At 33.6% G+C, this 19,456-nt stretch overlaps 1 protein-coding gene and 1 long non-coding RNA gene across 3 annotated transcripts in view; one reads left to right on the forward strand and one right to left on the reverse strand.

Moving 5' to 3' along the window:
* Nucleotides 1-19,456, forward strand: part of Adam10 (ADAM metallopeptidase domain 10) — a 155,392-nt gene that overhangs the window by 40,611 nt on the left and 95,325 nt on the right. The window lies entirely within an intron of this gene.
* On the reverse strand, nt 1,594-6,007 carry LOC125613291. The gene is made up of 2 exons (XR_007343795.1): nt 5,825-6,007; nt 1,594-1,634 (listed from the first exon to the last, which is right to left on the reverse strand). It is a non-coding gene; the product is annotated as an uncharacterized LOC125613291 (long non-coding RNA).

A 19,456-nucleotide genomic window follows, 5' to 3' on the forward strand; every position in this document is an offset into this window, starting at 1 on the left:
CATTAAAAAATGTCTTCAAATGGACTGCCCTTTTATACATTTAAGGAAACAACCAATTGTAAATGTTTTTTAATTATGAATCAGATTTTCTATATGTACCTTTAAAGAGGATACTGTGTTCACAGTTTCCTACCACTCCTTACACTTTATGGTCAATATATATATCTTCTTGTGCCAACAGAAAAGATAACTATGCTATTGAATAAGTCATTTAATTGCTCATTGATTCGATTTTATCAGGTTCTAAAATAATCCCTGGTATTACTTGCTATCCTGGCTTTAATCTGAAACAGAATTCTTAAGGGATAAAGGACAGCTAGGGAAGAGAGTTAAAAAATCGTTGAGTGCCTTTTGTGTTCTTAATGCTTTATATGCGTTCTCTTATTAATCTTCTCAACACTCAGAAAGGTAAAAGTCTCTTTGTATCTGAGGAAACTAAGGTCCAGAGAATTTAAGTGATTTAACTTACACAGTGCATATTCAAAACCCTGTTTTTTTAAAAAAATTCCCTCCCCTTTTCTCTGTTGGCATACTTAGATATTAAATCCTTGAGCTCTTTGTTGGTCCCTCTCTTGCCTGCATTAATTATCAAATCTATTCTTTTTATATTGATGTAACCTGGATTGAGAGCTATATTATTTACTTCCCAATAGTTTTCAGAGTTTCCACTATATCGTTAAAGCTATTCTGCATACTGCTACAAGATGGACTCTTCCCTACATGCTTCCTTTTTCATGTCAGCTTATTGAGCTGCAGTCTTCCATTAATGATTATTAGCCAGGTTCCCTAATTTGTCTTTAAGGTTTCTCTGAAATTAATCAGAGTCTATTATTCTAAACTTTATTCCATTTCTTAACATTAAATGTCTTTTTCACCCAGAATTTTCTGAGTGTTTGCTATATATGTACAGTTTTTTCTCTGGCATTTACCTAAAAATCCTGATTATATTTTAACATACAATTCAACTTCTGCCTCTTAGACGTTTTACCCCTTCCTCTGAACTTTAAAATTCCTCATCTGGGGCTGGGGATGTGGCTCAAGCGGTAGCGTGCTCGCCCGGCATGCGTGTCGCCCGGGTTCGATCCTCAGCACCACATACAAACAAAGATGTTATGTCCTCCAATAAAAACTAAAAAATAAATATTAAAATTCTCTCTCTCTCTGAAAAAAAAAAATTCCTTATCTGTACCATTGGTATTTGATTTGTTTTCTTCCTTTCCATTTGTGTATTATTTATTTTTCTACAGTTGTGTTTTTTTGTTTCTGATATGAAAGTACCCTGGTTACTATTTATTATTGTCTGTTATATTGCATATATGTTATACAGGTGCTTAGGAAAGATTTTCTTTTATTTTTTTCTTTCTTGTTTTTAAATTTTTTTATTTTTCAGTATTGGGGATTGAACCTTTGAGCTCCATTCCCAGTGCTCCCTACTCTGCTTTCTTTTCCTTTTTTTTTTTTTCTTTTAAATTTTATTTTGAAACAGGATCTCACTGAGTTGTTGAGGCTGGCCCTGAACTTGCAATTCTCCTGACTCAGCCTCCTGAGTTATAGGGATTATAATTATGTACCACCATACCCAGAAAAGTTTAAAAAAAAATATTTTATTTTTTAGTTGTAGTTGGATACAATACCTTTATTTTATTTATTTTATTTTTATGTGGTGCTGAGGACCGAACCCAGGGCCTTGCACATGCTAGGTGAGCACTCTATTGAGCCACAACCCCAGCCCAGAAAAGGTTTTAGTGGATTAAAAAAAAAAAAAAAAAAAATCAGATAATTAGAAATGCTGTGAAACAAAGTATTTGCCTATAGAAATGCTTATTATTTAATTTAACATATCTTCCATATTTCAATAGCAATTCATGTAAATTTAATGACTTCACTTCAGATATTTTAAAATGACCCTTTTTTTATTAGTACTACGAAATAATAAGTAATCATTAGCCTTCATAAGTTTTTAGTGATCTCTCAAAATATACTTAATATTATATTCCTGTGTCATCTGATTACTAAAAGAAACTTCTAGTTGCCTTTGATTTGGATACCACATTCCTATTATATCATTAGATTTTTATTAGATCTATCATGTATTTCATATTATGTTGCAAAATCATATAGCTAGCTTCTTTGCATATGTGTAAGCAAATGAGAGAGAGACAAAGAGTAAGTGTGCTGTTAGTCATCTAAAACATCTTTGACTGCTAGTTAAAAGTTACTTGGTCTAGGCTGGGAATGATGGCCAGATAAACATAGAACTGATAGGTACAATAAGTGTGCTCAAGTCATTGGATGAGAAAAATGTGATATGGTGCTTTAGAGATAAAATATTATAGATATTTAAAGGAGATTCTAATTTCTGGCTGAGGCTCTAAGCAAAGAGTCTGAAACTAGAAAATCTCATGTAAATTGGTCTCATGTGCATTGATCATCTTAGGGTACTTTTAACAGAAATCTGTTTGCTTAACAGATATATTATATGATAATTTGGGGTATCAGGAATTAAATTCAGGGACACTCAACCACTGAGCCACATCCCCAGCCCTGTTTGTATTTTATTTAGAGACAGGATCTCACTGAGTTGCTTAGTGCTTCAACGTTGCCAAGGCTGGCTTTGAACTCACAATCCTCTCGGCTCAGCCTTCTGAATTCCTGGGATTACAGGTGTGCGCCACTGTGCTTGGCTTTGTATTTTATTTGTATTTCTTATGAATGTAGTGTAGGGAAGACTATAGTTAGCTGCTGTAGCCTGACCTATAAAATACGTTCTATCTTATGTATTGTGGCTAGACTTGTTATCTATTTTTCATCCTTTTAAAAATATAAAGAGTTTGTTTCCCCTATTCACATAGGAGGGCTTAGTACTCCAGAATCAGATAATCAATTTAATCAGTTACAGAATATGTTAAATATTGTGCAGTTAACTTAGATATACAAAGACGAATGTACTTGAAAAAGGTTCTGCTGAGACAATTATGACTTACATTTCTGAGTTCTAGCCCAGACTGTGTATGTTCTAGTACTAAACTAATTCTTTGTGTTTATTTTATACCTAAGCACATGAACCAACAGATGTCTTTCAACTTTGCTTTTAAATTTCTTAAATAACAAAGTATGTATTATATTGCAGGTTTACAGATGTTAAATAAATGTTTAGATTCTTCCAAACCCAAAGTCTCAAGAATTCCATGAAAAGTTATTGGTTTTGAAATAAGTTTTTTGAAAATTAAAGTTCTATTTGAGCTAGTGCTACAGTTGTTGAGGAAAGGTATTTTAAAACAAAATATTTTGAAAATAGGTACTAGAATAAAGCAGATCTCTTACCTATGCTTAGAAATAAAGAATCAGTTTTCTAGATTTCTGAAATGGTTTCATTTGGATGAGCTCTGATAAATGATATTGCTCACTGCAATGTTGTATGTATGTCAATTATAGCATTTATCACATTTTGTAATAACTGTTTATTAGCATGTGTCCTTTGTTCATTATGAACTTTAAATGCAAAGCCCGAGTTTTATTAACTGTTTTTTTTTTTTGTAGTTATAGATGGACAGCATGACTTTATTTTATGTGTTTATTTTTATGTGGTGCTACGGATCAAACCCAGTGCCTTACACAGCTAGGCAAGCGCTCTGCTACTGAGCTACAGCCCTAGCCCCTTATTCACCTTTTTTATTATGTATATGAGAATCATTTAAATTATATTGAGGGAAGTAAGGAAGGAGGGAAGGAGGAAGGAAGATGAAGAGGGTATAACAGTTATAAGCATAAATTGCTGATAGGGGAAGTATAAAACCAATATTGTTTAGGTTTGGCCCTAATCATAGAGTTTAATCAGAAATAAAAGTAAACTATCCATTGCTCATGGCATATTTAATTTGGCAGATAGTAAAGTACACTGAGATAGGTTTTCTACTGGCGTATTGTATGCTCTGTAATATCTCATCCTCTTCAGCAGTTGGTGTTCTTCATTACTTTCTCTCCCTGCCCCATGCTGGGGATTAAATCTGGGGTCTTATGCATCCTAGGCAAGCACTGTATCCCTGAGCTACATGCCCAGCTCCACAGCAGTTGTTCTTAGTTGCTAAGTAGTAGGCAGATTTATCATATTATGTCAGAATTTTAGTAATAATTTCAGAAAATTTGTTTTCTCTCAATCCTTGTGTTCATGCAGAAAGTGTATTATGAACATGTTAGTAGGAGCCGTATTTCCTTTAGTCTTCTTAAATACTAGTATTTCTTTATTCTTCTCAAATACATGTTGTATCCTGCCTTAATTATCATATATCCTGGCTTAACTATTGTGTATTCCTGGCTTGACTATCATGTATTTGAGCTTTGCTGTAACACCAGTGAACCATAATTGCTTGAGGAATTTTGCCTATGTGATTTTTGTAAAATCCAGGTTTAATATTGTTTAGGTTTTAGTTCAAAATAGTATGATACAGTATTTCTGTGAGTTAGTTTGGAGGTATCTTGGTCATTATTTCTGTCGTATCTTGAGCAGAAACTTTTGCCTCTTAATGCAAGCTAGCACATTTGAAGAACTAGAGATGAGAGTCCAGAAAGCACAGTTGGTGGATGCCTGCTTTTAAAAAAGGGGTAGAGAATACATTTGAATTGTGTAAAAATGCTATTGTGGATGTGGAAAAACAAAAACTGTAAAACACTGACTTGGTTAATTATATTTATCCCAACAAAATTTAAGCAAATATCAGCAAAAATCTCCAAAGAAAAAATAATATTTTTTTAGTACTTACTTTGTGTCAGGTACTATAGCAGATGTTGTTTAAGTACATTTTACAATGTTGTCTTAGTGGATATTTTAGGATGTATGTAGTATATTTTGTTCTTTCCTGATTCCTCTTTATATAGAAATTGAAATTCTAGTAAATATGTTTTTAAAGATATCTGAAGGGAGGCTGGCTGCTTGAATTTCCAAAGCATAAGAAAAAGCCAGAGTTGAGCCGTGTTCATGTAAATTTTGTATGATTAAAGGTTATATGAATTTTGTGTGACTATAGGTTACTGGGAACTGATCATTGATTTGAGTTTAGCTTCTTAGATATGACTTTAATGTGAAGTATTTTTCTTGTACATGTTTTGAAAGCATTAACCAGGGCTTGCCTGGAAAAAGAAGGGAAATAATTAAAAAAAAAATTCAACTGAATTTTCTTCTTCCTTCTTTGCAAAAGGAATTGAAGTAAAGAGTATAAAAGCATTTTTTTTTTCTGATATTCTTTGGATAAATCCTTTCCTCTATAAGATAATTTCAAACAGGCTTGACTCAGTAGCTTAATTAGTGGTATTGCTATTAACTCCAGAGTTTCTGGGGTTGTTGGCTTAGATAGTGAATGTCAAAAATAAGGCATATGTACAGTAGAAAAGCCTATGTGTTATTTTCATTAATTATAAATTATATTTTATACTAAACTGTTGTGCTTGCAGTTGAGTCTTGTGAGACTCAACTAGCTCAGATTTAATCCAAGTTTATAGCTTACTTTCCCTTTTCCCTGTTCTTTAAGTGATTAAGCCCCCTGTCAAGTTGTTGTGCTACTTCTTAAAATAGCAAGGATTTTATCTAAAATTTCTTTAAATGTTTATCCTGTTTCATTACATCTGAACGTCCTTTATAGAAACTATATTGAATGAGTATATTTTATTTATTGTTTTTATTATACTATGCTTGTTTGGGTTGTTTAATTAAATAACCCAAACAAGCATAGTATAATAAAATTGTGTAGTAGTGTGATATTTTCAAACTGCAATATGTTTCATTTCTTTTTTATATCTTTTTTTTATAAGTTGTAGATGGACACAATACCTTTATTTTATTTATTTATTTTTATGTGATGCTAAGGATCCAACTCAGCGTCTCACATGTGCTGGGTGAGCGCTCTACGGCTGAGCCACAACCCCAGCCCTGTTTCATTTCTTTGGTAATCACATATAGTTCCTTTTTTTTTTTTCTAAATATTTATTTTTTTGTTGTAGTTGGACATAATAACTTTATTTATTTATATGTGGTGCTGAGGATCGAACCCAGGGCCTCGAACGTGCTAGGCGAGCACTGTACCACTGAGCCACAATCCCAGCCCCCACATATAGTTCCTTTTTAAAATCATTACTGAATACTGATTACTTTTCTACTTCTGTGACAAAATTTTGAAATGTTTTGTAAAGAATTTCATTTTAGTTGTAGATGGATACAATACCTTTATTTTTTTTTAATTTATTTTTTTATGTGGTGCTGAGGATCAAGCTCAGTGCCTCATGCATGCTATGTCCTGACAAATATTTTTGATATTTGTATTTTGTCTTCTGAAATCTGAAGACACAATCACTTTGTGCTAGCAAATTTCCAAAACAGTCTGTACTGAACCAACAAATCAAGAATTTTAGTAATAATGATGTGGGACCAGTATTTGTATTATGTGGCAGGATTTGTTGTCAGTTATTTTTTTTAAAGAAGCTTTCAACCACAAATTAAATTAAACAGAATCTCTGGATTGAATGAACAAATACTTTGTATATTTCCATTAATTTTAAGTTTGAGCTCTAAGAGGTGTTCTGTTGTTTTATTATGTCACAATTTACTAAGTCAACTTGCATGTTTTATTTTAACCTATTCATTGTTTTATGTCTTTATTAAATATTTATTATATTTCAGGCATTTAGTAGTCATTAGGAATAGAGTAGCCAAACAAGACAAGTCCTTGCTATTGTGGAGGTTTTGGGTTCATGGGAAAGACAGATAAGTATTGGTTTAGCAATGATACCTGTGAAAAAGGTTAAGAGAGGAATGTTCAGAAGATTGCTATGGCAGGGGAGGGATAACATCTCATTTAGGGGACAGGGAAGGCTACTTTTAGGAAATGGCATTTAACTGACACCAGAATAATGACTAGATAAGAAGGAGTTTTTGACCAAAAAAGGGGAGGAAGTGTGCTTTGGACAAAGATACTGAGATGAAAAGTGGCTTGTTCTTGGAATTGAAGGAATTTCAGTAGACTGGTGTTTAAAATATAAGGGAGCATATTTAGTTGAGGCTTGAGATGTATACATGAATCAGGTCTTTGGAAGTCAGTCATGGTGAATTAGCCATGGAAGATTATTAATGATAACTTTAAGAGGTTTAAAAAGTCTACTCTGGCTGAGAATGAAGAATACTTTAGAAGGTAGAAAGAATAGCCAATGTGGTGGTGCACACTTGTAATCTCAGCAATTTAAGAGGCTGAGGCAGAAGGATCACAAATTTGAGGCAATTTAGTGAGACCTTGTCTCAAAATAAAAAATAAAAAGTGCTGAGGATGTAGCTCAGTGATAAAAGTAGCCCTGGGTTCAATTCCCAGTATGAAAAAAAAAAAAAGGTAGTAAGACTAGATGCATTGAAGCAGGTCAGGAGGCTGTTGCACTAGTCCTCGTGGGAGGTTGCGGTTTAGATTAAGATGATACAATAAATGAAATTCACATAGCCACAGACCAAGATCATGATGAAATTCTCCTTTAAATTTAAACTAACTTGCTTATTTGAATTTGGAAACAAATTAAATTTCATATACTGTTAAAAAAAGATGAACTAGAGATTATGACAGAGGGTGAATGGATTTGAGTGATATTTTGAGGGGACAATTAATAGGACTTGTTAATATGTACTAAGGTATAAAAAGGAGTTAAGACTGTTTTCTGGTTTAAACAAATAGGTAGCTACTGAGTCCATTTTCTGAGATAGAACATCATTTTAAAAATATCACACTACTATCAAGCTTTCATTGATGCTTCTTTTCATTTTTGGAATTGATATAAATCCAAACAAGCGTATTATAATAAGACCAATAAACTAAACATTCATTGAACACAATTACTTTAAGGAATGTTCAGGTATAATTAGTTATTTTTACTGGAACAGTTATAAATATAAGGAGAGGTCATAAGTTTAATTTTGCATGTTACTTGAAATTTATGAAGAGGGCCTAGGAGAAAGCTCCACTAAATGTCAGCATTTTAGTTGAAGGGTTTCATGGTGGAGAGGATGCAGAGACTGAAGAGTGGTAAGAAAAATAAAAGAAAATTTGAGAGCATGATTTCATAGAAGCCAAGAAAAAAAGTGTTTCAAGGAGGTGAATGGTCATTTGTTGCTTCTTGCTTCTATCCTACTGAACAGTCCCAGTATCTTTTTTTTTTTGGTATTGGGGATTGAACCCAGGGCATGTTATCACTGAGCTACATTCCCATCCCCAACCCTTTTTATTTTTTAGTTTTATACAGGGTGTCCTCAAATTTATGATCCTCCTTCCTCAGCCTCCAAAGTCATTGGGAGTATAGATGTGTGCCACTGTGCCTAACAGTCCTAATATCTTTTTTTTAAAAAAATATATATTTATTTTTATTTATTTTTATGTGGTGCTGAGGATTGAACCCAACGCCTCACATGTGCTAGGCAAGTGCTCTACTGCTGAGCTATAACCCAAGCCCCACATTCCTAATATCTTAGTGCATGTAACTTATTCTTCTTTGAATTTCTTTAATTCTATTTGCTCTTACTAGATCTAATTTCAAAGAATAGTCCAGACTTGTATATATTATAGTTATATATAAAGGTAAAGAAATAATTTTTTATAAGTATGGTTTGATTAATTTCTTCCTAGCTTTATGAAGCACAAATGTATTCTAGTCATTCATAGTAAAATTTTTTTGCCTATATATGTGACTTCCCAAAAATTTAATGTTTTTTTTTTTAATAAATAGCTTATTTTCATCTGTCAAACAAGTGAATCTTTCATATTCTTTATCTTGAGAAATCTTATAGGTCACTTTGTCCAAATAATACTAGATGGCATTTTCCATTGTCAGTTTTACTTGATTATCTTCTTATTAATTCCTTTCTTTTGATACATGCTGTTGACACATGCTTCTTTTAGTTTTATTCCTATTGATGATGATTTATAAGTCATCCCTTTGTTTTTGTCTTGCACCAAGACGATCTGAATTTTATCCTGAAACTCTCTTTTATGTCCTAAGAAGGGAACCATACTTTGATGTGGGAAGGCCTTTGGTTAGCTAGTTGAAGACTGGTTCAAATTCAAACTATGATTTTATTTGTGTGATCTTGGTCAAGTTACCCTTCTTCCTGATTTGTGAAATCAGTAAATTTAGGTGATTTATCTTTCTAATTTTATTCATTTGTTCTATATTGGGTATCTGAATAATTGAAGTGTCCCCCTATTCTTAAATCCTGTAATTGCTTCAGTGCTTTATGTACAGTAGTTTGCTTGTCAGTTATTTAATTAGATAGTTGCATGACGTTGGAAAATACTTATGGAAACCTTTTTTTCTCTTCAATCGATAAATTTAATCTTCAGTCATGTATAATACATTCAATCATGTGTAATCATGCTTTCATGGCATTTTTTTTTCCCCCTGTGGAATCTCTTTTATATGAGAAAGACTAACATTGTTCTGTTTGTCTTCTTACTTAGGATAAAGTTATTAATTTTAGCTCAAGTTTTAGTTTTATTTTTATCTTCTTTGGTAATTCTTTTATCTTTTTATTTATGTATTTCTGCTTATTTGAGGTAATTTACCTGCCTCAAGGCTATTAGCTTGGTTTGGATCTATAGTTTTCAAACTATGAAGCCCAAGAATTTCTGTGGAGGATACCCTCAGGTATGGCTCAGTGGGATGCACGTGAGCTGTCCACCTCCCCCCGCCCCAATATTGGACTTCTGGACCATAATTTGAAAAAAATGGCTTTTCTATTTTAAAAATGTACTAGTGGAGGTAAATTTAATAATGGACTCATAATAATACTTAGTGTTAATATTGGCAACTTGAAATCAGAAAGGATTTGGGCCAGGTCTAGTAGCACATACCTATAATAGTTGCACTTGGGAGCTGAGCAGGAGGATCATGAATTTGAGGCCAGCCTGGGCAATTTTAGTGAGACCCTGTTTCAAAATGGGGATGTGGTTCTAGAGTAGAGCACTTGCCTAGCATATACTAGGCCCTGGGTTTCATTTCAGTACCAGAGGGGGAAAAATAGTAAAACAAAAAAATGAATGGTGAAACTCTTTCAAGCATCTTTGTTAAGAAGAAGGTGAATGTTGAGAGCAAATGAATATCTGGAGACATCAGGGATACCTTAGTGAAGTAGTTAATTCTACTAGTTGCTAACCCAGTCCTACTATAAGCCTGCTCCATTTGGATAAGATAGACCTCTATTTATCAAGATAGTCCTGGTGTCTAGGACTCTTGGGTTACTCCAGTAGAACTTAAAACAAGATTTACTCTTAAGCTTCCTCTTTTGTTGCCAAGGTACTTGATGTAGTTGAGGCTTTCATGTAGTTGAAGCTTTTTAGTTGAGGCTTTTCATTCTATCATTTTCAGCACAAGGACACACCCTTTATCTGCTGCTGTTTTCGTCTGATAATTAAAGCCACACTATCTTGAGCTAAAAAGCAGTTGCCTTTTCTCGTGGGAAAAGGCAACTGCTTTTTACTCTGTAGTCAATGTGTTCTGACTTATAAAACGGTACCTCTGTTTATTTTTCTTTTGCAATACTGGGGATTGAACACAGGGACACTATACCACTGTACTATATCCCTCAGATTTTTGTTTTAAATATTCACTTTTTTTAGTTATAGGTGGACTCAATACCTTTATATTATATGTGGTGCTGAGGATTGAACCAGTGCCTCACATATACTAAGGCGAGTGCTCTACCACTGAGACACAGCGATAGCCCCTCACCTAGCTTTTTATTTCTTAATTTAAGATAGAGTCTTGCTAAGTTGTAAAGGCTAGCCTTGAGTTTGCCATCCTCCTGCATCAGCCTCCCAAGAAGCCAGGATTACAGGTGTATGCCACCATGCCCAACTGAGAAAGGTACCTTTTTGTATAAAGATATAGAAGGTACATCATGCTCCAGAGAACTTACGGAATCATATCCTAACTTTTTTTTATTGTTGTTGTGTATCAGTGTTCTACTACCTCTGTTACTTGTCTTATACATCAGAATATTTTCCTAAAGTTTTGAGAAAGGAAAGCCAGCTATTATTCTACATAGTGCAATTACATATTCAGAGTACTGAGACTGGCGAATCATTATCACTTTTTTTTCCCCCCAAATTGCTGTTGTTTTTTTTTTAAACTGATTTTGCCTTTAATAACTTCACCTTACTCTTTACTTTAATGTCACTGAGGAAAGCCAACAAGAATTATAATAGAACTACTGTAATCAAGATGAGAGACAAAATGCTATTGGTCCATAAAATCCAGTACAGTGATTAAATGTGAGAGTAGCTGAGCATGGTGGCACACGCCTATAATCCCAGTGACTTGGGAGGCTAAGACAGGAAGATTGCAAGTTTGAGGCCAGCCTTAGCAACTTAATGAGGTACTGCATCAAAATAAAAAATAAATAATGTTTTGAGCAACTGATTTAAAAAAAATAAAAATAAAAAATAAAAAGGGTTAAGGATGTGGCTCAATGGTAAAGTGTCCCTGGGCTCAATCCCAGTACCAAAAATACATAAATAAGTAAATAAATACATGTACGGTTAGGAGAATATTCCCAGTTGCAAATAATGTTCTTTATGTGAGTCTATCTTTGATGATAGTGTCATATATTATAATAGCAATAAAAAGAACCAAATTTACTGAAAGAAACATGAAAGGGGACAGTTTAGTGATAGTGTTTGAAAATGGCTTCAGCATTAATAATCAGAATTTCTTCTGTTGTAATGCATATTTTTCAGTGAAAGTCAAAGGATTTTATATATTATTTTCATCTATATATTTTATTTGCATTTGTTTAGATTTTAAAATGTGACTGCTTGATGGAGTGTGATCATGTTAAGACTACTGCAATACTCAGCATTTCTTAGCTTGGCTTTTTTCATTGTATGCTTAAGAAGCATTTTTAGTATAGTAGAAAGAGTAACATGAAGCAACCAAATACTGGAGTTCTAGTGCTAATTCTTATCTCATGACCTTGAGTCAGACCCTTTAATAAAAATATGTATCATGCCTCCTTTGCACTGTTACTGTGAGGATAAGATGAAGTAGCATATGTAAAAGTGTTCTGAGCTCTAGATAAATTCCATAAGAATGTTATAATTTCACCATTCTTATAGTACCATTATCTCAGCCAAATCTCTCAAACCTTTTACCATTAAGAATTGTGGCCAACCAGAAGTGGGCACAGTGATGCCCACCTATAATTTCAGTGATTTGGGAGGCTGAGGCAGGAGGATCATCGATTTGAGGTCAGCCTGGGCAATTTAGTGAGGACCCCTGACTCTCCGTCTTAAAAAATTATTTTTATTATGGTACTGGAGATCGAATCCAGGGCCTTGCATGTATGAGGTGAGTGCTCTACCGCTGAGCCATAACTCCAGCCCCAGAATATAATGATTTTTCAAACATTAAGAATTTTTTTCATTGTAGTAAAATAGCAAAAAATTTGCCATTTTAATGAATTTTAAGTGTACAGTTAATTCAGTGACATTTTGTGTATTCAGTTTTATGCAACCATTGCCACTATTTCCAAAGCTTTTTCATTGTCCCAAACAGAAATTGTATACCTATTAAATAGCAAATCCCTAGTTTTCTCTTTCTCCAGCCCCTAGCAACCAACCATTCAACTGGCTTTTTTTTTTTTTTCCCCCCTGAGATGGTTGTTTTGTTTTGTTTTGTTTTGTTTCCTACCTGTCCTTGAACTCCTGAGCTCTAAGTGATCCTCCCTTCTCAACCTCCTGGGTAGTTGGGGCTCCAAACATATGCACCCTGCACACTCCAATCGGTCTTTTTGTCTTAATGAATTTGATTATTTGAGGTACCACATGTAAGTGGCACCAGAATATTTATGATTTAATTTTATTTACCAAAATGTTTTGGCTTATTTCACTAACTTAGGTCAGGTTTTCAAGGCTCCTACTCCATGTTGTAACAAGTTTCAGAATTTCATTAGTTTTTAAGACTGAATAATAATATGTGTATATCTCACTCATACATACTTTTTAAATGTTTCTTTAAATGGACATTGTTTTTTTCCATCTTTTGGCTATTATGAATGATATTGCTATGAACACTGGTATACAAGTATCTGAGTTTCTGCTTCAATTTGTTTGAAAAATAGCATAAAATTTTAAGAAATAGCAAAAATTTTAATTCTACTTTGAAGCATATACTTAAAAAAAGTATATGCTTTTAAGTATATGCTTAAAAGTAGAATTGCTGGATCATAGTAATTCTTTGTTTTAACTTTTTGAGGAGCCACCAAATTCTTTTTCTGTAACATAGTGATTTTTTTTTTAGTTGGACACAATATTTTATTTATTTATTTACATGTGGTGCTGAGGATTGAACCCAGGGCCTCACATGTGCTAGGCAAGTGCTGTACCACTAAGCCACAACCCCAGCCCTTGTAGTATAATGATTTTTATACAACAATGTTCACTGTAGTTTTTCTGATCCTTTTACCAGAGCTTTAAACAAAAATCAGGTTCTGTTTTGCAGTGTTTTTTATTGAGAACTTGTTAAAAAATTAAGAAAGTAGTATGTGGTTTGTCTCTCAGCCACTTTTATTATTATTTTTTAATATATAATCCAACAGGAATACTGTAAATAATTTGCATTTTATAAACTATAAAATAGCATAAAGATTTGAACTATCAAACAGATGGTAGAAGAATTAAAATTAGAAAATTGGAATCCAGTGGCTTAGTTAAATTTATGTTCAACTCCTGATAATTCATTTGTAGTTTATTTTATAGTGACACACTTAATTGTCTGACTTCTTTCTTTCTTTTTTTAAAAAACATTTATTTATTTATTAAAGAAAGAGAGAATTTTTTTTTTAGTATTTATTTTTTAGTTTTCGGTGGACACACATCTTTATTTTATTTTTATGTGGTGCTGAGGATCGAACTCAGCGCCCTGCGCATGCCAGGGGAGCGCACTACCGCTTGAGCCACATCCCCAGCCCTTTAATATTTATTTTTAAGTTGTAGTTGGACACAGTATCCTCACTGTTTCATTTTTATGTGGTGCTGAGTATGGAACTCAGGGCCTCGCAGGTGCTAGGCGAGCACCCCAGCACTGTCTGTCTTATTTCTATCATTTACCAACCTTCCAGGCTTTCCTTTATTTTTTCTATTAATGCAAATTAATTTTTATATTAATAAAAGCAGTGAATTTTGGGACATGATGTAAACTTAATTATTTTATTATCTGTACTACTGCTTGACTATGGTTTTAATCCAATTTAAATCAACAGTGGGATTATATTTTGTATGTATAAAATGATTTTCTTATGAAATCAATATGAAGGTTGAAAGACCCTACTTTAAGTGTTCTTAAATTCTATTATCCTTCTAGGGTATTTATCCATCTTGTGCTTAGATACGGAAGTGATGTATAATTATTTTGGGGGGTGGAAGTTTAGCATAGATTTCTTATATTGAAATTGAATTTAAATGTCTTCCTGAAGCTTTTATTCTTTTTTTTTTTTTTTAAACCATATGGAGGGCTGGGGTTGTGGCTTAGTGGTAGCGCACTTGTCTAGCATGTATGACGCACTAGGTTTGATTCTCAGCACCACATACAAATAAAAAAAGGTCCATCAACTACTAAAAAATAATAAAAAACAAAAACAAAAAAACCCCCAGAAACCATATGGAATACTATTGCTCACAATGTTTTTCTGGTACAATAACTGGCTGAATAATAATTCCTAATAGTATAGTCCCTGGATGTTCAGTCTATTTAACAAAGATGCTCTTTTAGAGGATCTTTTTAGAGGTAGTACTTTTGTAGTACATTGAAAGAAAAGTATTTATGTAATGATAAATCAATGATTTTTTAAAAAATACTGTGATCCTTTATAAAAAACAATACATGTACTTATATATGGTCAAGAATTTCTTGTCTATCAGTTGGCAAAATAATTTTATGAAGAGACCTGTGTGCAACAAGAATTCAGGCAAGATTCCTATTTATTCAGGACAGTCTATTTTAAACTTTGTTTATAGAATTCCCACTTAGATGCGTTTGGTTTTGTTGATGACTTCCTTCAGTAGGTTGGAACCTTAAGGCTCTTGTATATCTTCATGACAGTCCTTGGGCACTTGGAAAGCCTTAGGAGTTTTTTTGATGATAGTTTTTGGCAAGTGGAAAGTGCATAGACCCTTAAAAAGGTGACAAGATTGACATGAAATTAAGGACAAGACAATGTTCGAAAAGGGCCACAATTTTGGAAGCTAGTAAGTATGCCCTACTGAGCCCTATTTACATAAGATAATACATACTCATCTTAAGTATATAGTGTGGGGTAAATTTCACTTATGAAACTTTCAAATCAAGATACAGAATGTTTCCATCATACCAAAAAGTCTACTTATTATCATTTACTCTTACTTTTTCCCCACCCCACACAACAACTGACCTGCTTTCTGTCACTATAGATAGGTTTTGACTTTGTGTATTCTTTTGTGTCTTCACAAAAGTGCCTATTTTCAAGTGTTTGAACTTTTTAATACTAAGTAGTTTGCCATTCTATGAATAAGCCACAGTCTCTTTACTTGTTGATAGACGTTTAGGTTATTGGCTGATTTTGGCTATTGGAAGTAAAGTTGCTATGGACATTTGTGTCCAATTGTTTGTGTAGACATATGTTTTATGTTTTCATTTCTCTTAGAGTGGAATGGCAGGGTCATGGGGTTTTTGTGCATAACTATAAGAAACTGCCAAACAGTTTTCTGTAGTGGTTGTACTAGTTTGCATTTCCATTGGCCCTGTGTGAGAGAGTTCCAGGTGCTCAACTTCCTACAAGCATTTGGAAGTGTTACTCTAGGGAGGTGAATGGTAGTGTCTGACTCTGGTTCTAATTTGTTTTTCCATGTTGATTAATGATGTTATGTAGGTTACCATGTGCTTGTTAGTTAGAAGTTTCTTCTTTTGTGAAGGGTTTGTTCAAATTGAGCTGTAAAATGTTTTTATTTATTTTGGATATAAATTCACAGTCAGATATATATATATATATAAATAATTAATTACATGTTTTCTCCCAGACTATAGCTTGTCTTTTCATTTTGTTATTACCTCTCACAGAGCAGAAGTTTTGAATTTTTATTGTCCATTTTATGATTGTGCTTTTGTGTATTAAGATACTTTGACTCTTTAGGCCATGATCTTTTTCTCCTAGATAGTTTTATTATAGTTTTTACATGGAAGTCTGTGATCCAATTCAGTTTGAATTTTCTGTATGACAGAAATTAAGAACCAACTAATATTTTTGGTATGGAGATTAGTTCTACTAGCAGTCTTTGAAAAGCCTATCCATTCTCCATTTAATTGCCTTGATTTCCATGATGAGGTCTTGTTTCTGGATTGTTGTTAGGTCTTTGATTTGGTTGATCTGTGCATATCTTTATGTCACCATTTTGATTATTGTAGCTAAATATACTCCACAGAGTCCAGTTAGGAGACAGAAACCAATAGAATATTTTGAAGAATTAAAGTTTAATATAAAGAATTACTATCTAATAATTAGCTACTAAAAAGGGATGAAAGAAAGAAAAGAAAACAAAACTGGAGCTGAGGGAGATTAACTAAGAGGTTGGGTCTCTTTTCCATTGGGATTCAGCTGTAATGGCAAGGATATGGAGCCCATCAGAGAAACTTCTTCCTTGAATCAGAATTGTTGGTAGGCAAATATTGGCAGATGTTATGTAGGTTACCAGTCAAAACTGATAACAAATTTTGCTTGAATGTGAATGCCACAGGTGTTCAAGGTGCATGCCAAGAAAGAAAGTACCCTGGAACCTGCAAGAAAGGTACTTTGCCCCTGCAGTGCTACTTCCGAGCCCTCTGCTGACAAAACTTATTACCACTGGGAAAGGAGAAGTGATTATAGGTTCCAAGAAGGCAGTGTAGTGTAGATTAGGATTCCAGAGGTAGTGAACTGATAACTATTATAGTAAGTCTTTTTTAAAAAATATATATTAGTTGTAGATGGACACAATACTCTTATTTTATTTATTTATTTTTTATGCGGTGCTGAGGATTGAACCCAGTACCTCACATGTGTGAGGCAAGCACACTGCCACTGAGCCACGATCCCAGCCCACAGTAAGTTAAAAGATTCAATAGTATATAAGATGTCAGGGTGGGGTGGGGTGTAAATATTAGAGCTACCTTGTGAATGTCTATAGTAAAATCTGGAATTTTTTGAATCTATAGATAATTTGGAAATAGTTTACATTCTTACCTCCCCCCACCCCGAATGGAAATTGAACCTAGTGCCTCATGAATGCTAAATGCATATTATACTGTGTCCCATCCCCACCCTGACATCTTAATACTATTGAATCTTCAGATTCTTTAGTTTCTTTCTTCTTTAGTGTCTTTCAACAGTGTTTCATAATTTTCAGTGTAAAGGCATTGTACATCTTTCCTTTGTTAAATACATTACTAAGTACTTTTTAAAAATGCTATTGTTAGTAGGGTTTGCTTTTTAAATTTCATTTTTGTTGTTTGTTGTTAGTACATAAAATATTGTATTTTTGTCATGTTAGTCTTATTCCTGTGACTTTGTTTTAAACTAATTATTTCTAGTAGTTTTTCTAGTATTTCTGGTAGTTTTTCAATAGATCTTTTAGGATTTTCAACATAGATGATTATGTTGTCTAAAACTAAAAGAAGTTTTATCCCTTCATTTCCAAATTGGGCTTATTGAACTAACTGGGACATTTCATACAGTGTTGAGGAGAAGTGGCAAGTGTGAACATCTTTGCCTTATTCCCATCCTTAAGGGGGAATTGTTCAGTCTTTGTCCTTAAATATGATATTAGAGGCTGGTGTTCTATAAGTGTATTGTATCAGGCTGAGGAAATTCCTGTCTTCCTAGTTTGCTGAGAACTTTTTATACTGAGTGAGTGCTAGAATTTATCAGTTGCTTTTTCTACAACTAATGAGACCATTTTGTAGTTTTTCTTCCCTTCAAATTGGTGAGTTATATTGATTGATTTTAGAATGTTAAACCTACCTCTCATTCCTGGAATAAACTCACCTGATCATGATACCTTCTTCCCCCCCATTTCTGCCCTTCTCTTCTTGTAGCTCCCCCCCCCCCATTATGCTCATGTTTTTCAAGTTTTACCCTTCTGTTCTTAAACATATTTACAATATATAGACAATAAAATCCTTGTCTGCTTATTCCATCATCAGGGTATTTTTTTGTTTTTTTCTTTTTCTTTTTGGACTGTGTAGGGGATCAAACCAGGGCCTCAGGCATGTAGACATCCTTAGCACTTAACTGAGTGGTGTTTTTTTTTTTTTCCCCCTGCTCTTATTTGGTTTTTATTTCTTTCCTTTTTATATCTGATGATTTTTTTTTCCTCTTGTGTGTTTGTGGTACCAGGTATTGAACCCAGGGCCTTGCATGCTAAGCAATTGCTCTACTAGTTGGCTACATCCCCAGCCCTTTTTTATTTTGAGATAGGGTCTTGTTAAATTTCCCAGACTGACTTTGAACTTATGATCCCCTGCCTCAGCCTCCCGAGTAGCTGGGTGGGTTGCTGGGTGTACAGGCATATGCCACTCACTGCACCTGGCCTAAAACAACTTCTTTCTTTTAAAACAACTGTTAATTCACATAAGGTTTCAAAGAAATATATAGGAAGTTCTTGGGCACCTTTCCCCCAATTTTAACAACTTTATAGAAATATGTATAGTTTTTTTAAATATTTATTTTTAAGTTTTAGGTGGACACAATATCTTTATTTTACATTTATGTGGTGCTGAGGATCGAACCCAGTGCCTTGTGCAAGTTAGGCAAGCGCTTTACCACTGAGCTACAGCCCCAGCCCACAAATATATAGTTTTAAAACTAAGATTGATATCGGTATGATGTATACAGCTTTTTCAGATTTTACCAGTTCCATGTGTTTGTGTGCAATTCAGTGTAGTTTTATCACATATAACCTTGTGTAAATATCACCACAATTCAAATACTCAGCTTTGTTATCACCACAGAATCTTTTATCCTTTTATAGCCATAATCGTTAATTGGCTAACAACCATTAATTGGTTCTACATCTCCATAATTATATTATTCAGGAATGTTACATAGGTATCATGCAATGCACATTTCTTTAGATTGGCTTTTTTCACTCAGTGTAAATTTTTTGAGGTTTGTACAAGTAGTTGTGTTTGTCAATAGTTTGTTCCTTTTTACTAAATTCTATTCCTTGATAAAGATGTACCTTAGTTTAACTGGGTTTGGATTTTTTATTTTTATTTTTAAAGTGTGTTTTGTTTTGCTGAATAGTACAGTAACTTGTGAATCAGCTTGCCCCTCTTTGAGACTTGTTTTTAAGCTTTTTTTTTTTAAAGTTAGGGTAAGTCAAAAGTAGCCCTTACTCTAGACCTAGTTTGCCCCTATTTCCCCCCCCCC

This window comes from Marmota marmota, unplaced genomic scaffold (assembly GCF_001458135.2).
Source record: "Marmota marmota marmota unplaced genomic scaffold, marMar, whole genome shotgun sequence".
Taxonomy (NCBI): domain Eukaryota; kingdom Metazoa; phylum Chordata; class Mammalia; order Rodentia; family Sciuridae; genus Marmota; species Marmota marmota.